The sequence below is a fragment of the Notothenia coriiceps genome, unplaced genomic scaffold (assembly GCF_000735185.1).
Source record: "Notothenia coriiceps isolate Sejong01 unplaced genomic scaffold, NC01 NC01_scaffold00028355, whole genome shotgun sequence".
In the NCBI taxonomy this organism is placed as follows: Eukaryota; Metazoa; Chordata; class Actinopteri; order Perciformes; family Nototheniidae; genus Notothenia; species Notothenia coriiceps.
The window spans coordinates 85570-92265 of record NW_011361056.1 but is presented as its reverse complement, the minus strand read 5'-3'; the positions used below and the strand labels follow the sequence as shown (position 1 = coordinate 92265).

At 43.7% G+C, this 6696-nt stretch overlaps 1 long non-coding RNA gene across 1 annotated transcript in view; it reads right to left on the bottom strand.

The window, feature by feature from the left end:
* Positions 1 to 6696, bottom strand: part of LOC104958111 (uncharacterized) — an 11736-nt gene that overhangs the window by 2451 nt on the left and 2589 nt on the right. The window contains exon 2 of the long non-coding RNA XR_799733.1: positions 4159 to 4164. This is a non-coding gene — a long non-coding RNA (uncharacterized lncRNA). The remainder of the gene's footprint in view (positions 1 to 4158; positions 4165 to 6696) is intronic.

Here is a 6696-nt window from a genome sequence, read left to right as displayed (position 1 = left end):
GTAGTTTAGTGTTTTGTACCCTAAGAAACACTGATGCATTAATCAATAACACTAATCCACAGCTCCTCTCTCTGCTCCAGAGGATTTAAAGAATATATATCCCAATGCCACAAAAATGCATCAGTGACGTGGTTGAAATCTTGTCTCCAAAAAACAAAAAACTGAAACATGACGTATCAGTGACTGTGTGTTTGATGTGGCTCTTTGCAGTAACATAGAACAAATGTGGCTCTTAACCTCTGACTGGTTGGCCACCCCTGGTATAGAGAGTATAGGAAGACATGATCCATTTACACTTGAAGCGTTATTTGTCTAAAGTGTTCATTTATGTGCATTGTCCCTATTGAAATAAATGATTAAATGAAAAATGCTATCTATTTTAACAGATAGAGTTACAAAATGCTGCCAGGCGTGTCGTTGAGTTGCTGAGAAGTGCCTTGGCTGAACCAACTTCTNGCCAGAAGCGAAATTTTGATGTATTTTAGCTATATCTCTGAAAGTGAGGGCAAGCCTACGGACACCACGAGGCCTGTCTGGTAAGAAATGTATTAATTTTTATTTAATACGAATTCTTGTCATTATTTTATTATCTGTTCTCATTGTTTAAGAAGTGTGTGTTATGGTTATGGTCTCGTGTGAAATAAAAGCACAATAATTACATTTAAGACTGTTTCCCTTTTTTAAGAAAGTATAGAGAAAATAATCGGAATCGTAATTCTTGACTTGGGTATCGGTATCGAAACCAAAATGTTGGCATCGTGACAACACTACTCCTGAAGTGAAACCTGATATTTTAGTAGGTCTGTTAAGTATTGAATGCTGACCATTCTGACGTAATTTGGCCGGTCAAAAGTTGTTTGGGTATCGGATCAAATCCGCTCCGTTACTTTCGTCCCGTGGTTACTTTCGTCCCGTGTTACTTTCGTCCCGTGTTACTTTCGTCCCTGTGTTACTTTCGTCCGTGTTACTTTTCGTCCCGGCTCCCCTACGTGTGTATGTGTGGTGTCAAGTGTCAGTATGAGAGGATGACAGTGCGGTCTAATTTGATGTGGCCCAAGAGCCATCATAATAATACCGGATGCAGGAACCAATCACCTTTGAGGGGGGGAAATCCTATCGTTGATTAAACACTATCCAGTGTTTCCCCTACCATTGTCTTGGAGGGGCGCCCAACAGAGCCCCGCCCCCCCCCTGAAATTCAAGGTGTTTAAATAATATATATATAATTCTTTTTTTTTTAAATATATATAGCACCAAATTGCAAATAATCTGTAACTACTGTCACTTTTCACATTGAACATGTGCTCTTTTATTAAATAAACTAAACGCTTTCATTTTAAGTTGTGAATTTAGTGTTTTTGACCCTAAGAAACACTGATGCATTAATCAATAACACTAATTCACAGCTCCTCTCTCTGCTCCAGAGGATTTAAAATATATATATCCCAATGCCACAAAAATGCATCAGTGACGTGGTTGAAATCTTGTCTCCAGAAAACAAAAAAACTGAACCATGACGTATCAGTGACTGTGTGTTTGATGTGGCTCTTTGCAGTAACAAAGAAAAAATGTGGCTCTTAACCTCTGACTGGTTGGCCACCCCTGCACTAGGACGTCAGCTTTCTGTGACGCAACATGAAAGCAACCAGAAGTGGAATGAAGGCCTATTTGGCTCCTTCTTCTTTACATTGGCTCATCTGGCTCTGTTTCATTTAGCCCTAATTCACGTACTCAGCACTGGAGTTGTGAGACGGTAATTAAATCCTTGAAATAACATCCTGGCTCATATCAAATGCAACTCAAGACTCAAAAACCTTCCAGCAACATGACCTGGGGAAGTTTAAAAAGGCTTATGCAAATGTCCTCTAATGCAGGGGAGGAAAGAGGTGATTACATTCATTTTAAATGACTTGAAAACAGAAAGCACAGTGCTTTTTTCTTTTCTACTCAGTACAAAGAAATGAAAAAAAAAAAAAGAAGGTAATGTTAGTATAAATAGCTTTTTAGCTCTAACAAAACTTTAGCAAGCTTAAAGGAACTTAATTAGGCCTACACATTCCTTATGGGGGCATCACTTTTGTACCTGGAAGGCAACAATGTATGCCTTTTTTTACCTTAAAAACGTATGCTACTATTAATGGAGTCCTATTTCTTTCCTCACTGAACATAAACGTTTACTTTTTTCTCTCTTATTTTATGAGGATGAGACCATATTTCGAGTCGTTTGAATATTCTGTTGGCCTGCTTTCTCTAGTCCCCTTATCAGAATCCCCTACCGCTGCATTTTCTGAGTCTGTCACAGAGTGGCCACAGCATATTATGTCCCTTAATGCTCCACTTCCATTGGCCTAAAAATCCACTGAGCACATCATCTGTTAAGTGCTTCATGTTTATATGTTGCTCTGGGTGATGCTGTGGCGTTGAGTGGAGGCAGAAAATAGGTCACCCTCTGCAAATTAGTGAAGACAGCAGGTGTAACATTGCTGCCATGAGTTATTCAACATTGATGAACAGAAGGCGGTGGATTGAAGGAAGGGGAAATAAGTTGTGTTTAATGTATAGGTGTGTGTGGAACACTGGTAACCTCTTTATTGAGGTAAATCAATATGAGACACAGTGTTCCCAGGGAAGAAAATGAACCCCATTTAACATGTGTGCATGCAAGCATCGTAAGTGCTCACATTAAGGCCCGGACACACCGGGCCGGTTTCGGCCGTCGATAGATGTCTGACCGTCGATGAGCGTCCTGTCGCCCTACTCAGATTGGTGTGTACTGCACCGTCGTGTCTTTTCGGCCGTGACCTTCTGCCCCCGATTGTTGAATCGGGAGGCTGTCGGCAAAATAAATCACTCTGATTGGCTGTTCGGCTTAGCGAATCAGTGGATGAGAAGCGAAACGGAAGTGAAGAAGGCACACACAGACGGCTATTATTTTTCATTTTCCAGTACCGCACTAAACATGTTTTCGATAAGTCGTTATGTGAAACAGTCTGTGATGGACAAGAGTGAAAATGGAACGCACGCTATTTGTTGTTTGTGTATATCACGCAGTCTGTCTTCCGGTTGCCCCTTTTGAATTAAGAATACACGCTACCGCCCCCTGTTGGTAAGGAGAGTTATTGCCATTCACGCATGCGCAGTGCGTACGTGCAACTTGGCTGGTCCGTCGGGACGTGTTCTTTGGTGTCAGTTTGCTAAGTCAGGGCCTTTACGTGTGCATGTTGGCAACGATGTGTTAGAGTACAAAGAGAGATGCAGAGCCTGTGCATGTTTAAAACATCTTATTCATGAGTCTTGTTTAGGTCAAACATGTGCTTTCTCCAGATATAAAGGCTTCTTTGCACTTGGAACTCTTAGCATTTGGCCTAACAGATATTGGTAAGCAAATGCATCTGCCCTCATATAAGGGATTTTTATTGATTTAAAGACCTGTTATGCTCATTTTCAGGTTGATCTTTGTATTTTGTGTCTCTTTAATGTTCAAAAAGCTCTTTATTTTTCTCATACTGTCTGTGCTGCAGCACCTCTTTTCACCCTCTGTCTGAAACCAGAGCCCAGTCTGCTCTGATCGGTTAGCTGGCCGGCTCTGTTGTGATTGGTCAACGGAGATGTGTAGGAAATGTCCCGCCCCGTACAATGTGTTGGCCAATAGAAGAGTGAATACAAGCTTTGGGATTTTAGCCTTTGCATACCATTTTTATGCACACAAACCTATATAACACACTAAAATAGAGGGAAAACCCCAAAAGCACAGTAGGGCCCCTTCAATATTTGTTCATTTCAAAAGTCCAAGTCATATGCAGCTGATTGTGAGAGTGATTCCCCTTCTCAAGCAACTTTCAATCCCAACCAACAGTCTTTACCAGTGGATGACGTTTGCTCGTTTGTCATTAATAGAGTCAGTGGTCTCAGTTTACCTCAGTTTGCCCCTCATCTATAACAACAGCTGAGGTGCCCTTGTGCAAAGCCCTCAGGACTTCAGTATGCTTCAAACTAAAAGTACTTGATGGATCAGAGGCAGGCTCATTTTTTAAATAAGATGGGGGCTGACAAAACCTACCTATGATTTATTATGAGACTAAATAAAACCCCTTTGCCACTTGCCGCTTACTTTGTGCCAAAAACTTGGAAAAGGGCACACTCTAAATGCACTTGAACCATGCACTTCACATCATGTGCTATAAGGTATATCCGTTAAATAGGACGCTTGATGTTTCTGATATTTCCAAGTAGAGTACCATACTAAATGCATTGCAACACTTTTCCCACCTCTCATTAAAACACCTGACCTCCACATGCCTGCCTTTTTCTACTTGGTACACACGCTCGCAGGCCAAGTGGCAAAGGTCACAGATTGTACCCCCTGGAGGACATGGCATATGGGAATGAAGCGAAAATGAAACATGGGGTCTTGAGTTGAGCTTTAATTTCCCTGGGGTTGCGCACGCTACCTCAGGATATCTTCTGATTACAAGTGGAGGGTTAACCCTAATAAATTCCAGGCAGGCACCAGTGATTTCTGACAATGGACGGATAAATGGTGGACGTCGACATCTATGAATGGCCCTGCAGCCCATCAGCAAAAACATACAATAAGCTATGAGGGAGGAGACGTAGGATCAACATTTCACATTCACGAATGCTAACTGAATCATTTGGAGAACACAGAGGTGGGGAAAGAAAAAGGACTGCAAGCAAGGAAGGAAATATATCCTTAGAATAGACATAGTAATTAGCCAATATGTGATGAAAACAGCTGTAAAGAAATATGGGGTCCAATCCACCAACAAAAAGACCTAGTTGGATTTCATTTCCTCCATCCACAAACATCTAAATCTACATGAATAAATAGTCGTCCATTGTCTGTTCATAAGCCTTATAAATGTCCAGGATCAATTACAAATAGCTCGAATATGCTACGACCGCGCTGCATCATGTCAGGAGTAGGGTTGCAGAGGGGCGGAAAGTTTCCGGTAAATTTCCGGAAAGTTTCCATGGGAAGTTAAGCTGGGGAATTTTGGAAATATTCGATGCAAAATTAAACAAAAAAACATGACATTTCAACACATTTTTTGTTTAAATAGAACAGAACAAGTTTTAATTATTTTATTAAACAATTATTTGTTTCATTGAAAAACGAAAACAGGAATGTTGAGTTAAATGTTACTCATCCACCCCAACCCCACTCATTAAAAAATGAACAAAAATGCACCCCATTTTGGCTAAACCCTTTCAGTCAACGGGCTCTTCCTGGGCCTCATCAACATCCAACTCTGAGTCTTCCTCTTCAGTGTCACTGTCCAGCCTTGTTGAGGATGGCTCTGTGTCAGGCTCTAAGAGCCTTAGGTTTGCCCGAAAGCCAACCAGTTTTTCCACTCTCACATTTGTGAGCCTGTTGCGAACCTTTGTGTGGTCTCAATAGCCATGCAGTAAGCAGTGTGCTATGGCATGGATATTCAAGTGTACTTGAATGGCATCTGTTTGTTTTAGTCAAGGATAATGCTAAAATATACTTTCCCAACTATATTTAAATTCCCTATGAAGAGCCAACGTGTCCCCGGCATCCCCCTACGTGCTGTTTTGACGTCACACTTTCAATGCGATCACGGTCTGTCCTCTCGGTGCTAGAGCACGCTGGCGTCTTGTCTGTTGACATGCCGCTTCTACCCCGGACTGTTTCTGGATGGTTTGTTTGTTTTGTTACGGTTCTCTATGCTGGTTTTCGCCGATCCTAGAAGGCTGCTCTTCACTCACCGTTGTGCATCTCTCCAGCTCCGTTTTCCTTCATAGGCTCCCTACTACGGACTGGTATGGCTACGTTAGCCATCAAGCAACAGCTGGCTCCACTCCGTTCACCTTGACTACCGTCTGTATGCTACGTTAGCCACCGAAGCTAAACAGGCTGGGCTCCCGTTCACAATTGGACTACCTGATTACACCACTGGGATTGTTTTTTCCTGCTTTCTGGGTGTGTTGATCGCTGCTCTGGACTGGCGTGGAGGTACGCTGTGTGTTTTGTTGATGTGATTGTGCCAACCTGGACCGATCCTGTTGTGCGCCGTACATCAACAACAACAAACACTCACTCTGCTGGCTGCCCAGCCGGCGTTCTTGCGGGCAGCCTCCACCTCCCCACCCAGCTTCGCTACTGTTTGGGTAGCTAGGTCCAGACATGGTGCCGCAGGGACGGTCTGGGGTAACCAACAACCACACGCATCACTCACCCAACACCTGGTCCACTGCTGCTTCACATATCTCACTGCTCCAACTCCTAGCCATCAGTTAATAACCACTGCAAAACACTACCTTGGCTTACTCTCAATCTGCTGCTACCTTTCATCTGCTGCTTGGACTATCTCTCCCGCTGCTTCAGCCTACTACACCACCAACCTCTCGCCTTCTCATTACACTGCCTGCTGACCTCCAACAGCCTCAACAACAACCATCGTCTCCCTGCTGCTACTGCCACCGCAGGACTAGCGCCGCTGGGATCCTCCGCCGACGCCGGGCTACATCACCGGACGCTGGCCTCCCCCGCAACCGGACACCTCCTGACGGTTCACCCCATCCCCTCACTCTGGACTATCCCCACCCCCGCCATCCCCATCCAACCGCACTGCCAACCTCAACAACCTTCTGTACCCCCTCCCCTGGGGCTCCACCCCCTCGCACTCCTGAACTGCCGGCTCCCTCTCC